We start from the raw sequence: 489 nt of genomic DNA, 5'->3' as shown, positions 1-489 counted from the left end.
AGGTGATATAATCTGGATAGTCTACTGTTCTTTGTGATGAAGTTGTTCTTGTATTTGTTATGTATTTGTCTCCGTCTACAAACGTCCGTCCGTGCGGTGTTAATTCGGTCCTCAATCCTGGTCGCGGTTGTATCTGTCACTTCAGAATATAGTCTGTCATTCCTTAAATGTTCTAGTGCAAGTTTATCATATATTTCACGAGAAATCACGCAGATTTCTTTCCCAATATCTGATGGTAAGTAGATAAGGTTTTTGTTTTTTAGTTTTGTCAATGTTATATGTTGCGCCTCGGTTAAGTTTGTTATTATTTTCGATTCCTTCCTTAAGTTGTCGGAGATGGACTGTTTCAGTTCGGATAGTTTGTGGTTGAGTTCTCGGTCGGTTGGGAGTGGGTGGAGTGGGTAGTCTAGTTGGTACGTGGGAAATTTGCAGAGTGTGTTGTTGTTCTTCTTCTTTATCACCAATAGACATTTGAGCTGGTAGGCTGTT

This window comes from Octopus bimaculoides, chromosome 18 (genome assembly GCF_046866305.1).
Source record: "Octopus bimaculoides isolate indiv1 chromosome 18, ASM4686630v1, whole genome shotgun sequence".
Lineage (NCBI taxonomy): Eukaryota > Metazoa > Mollusca > Cephalopoda > Octopoda > Octopodidae > Octopus > Octopus bimaculoides.
Note: the sequence above shows the minus strand (reverse complement) of the source record.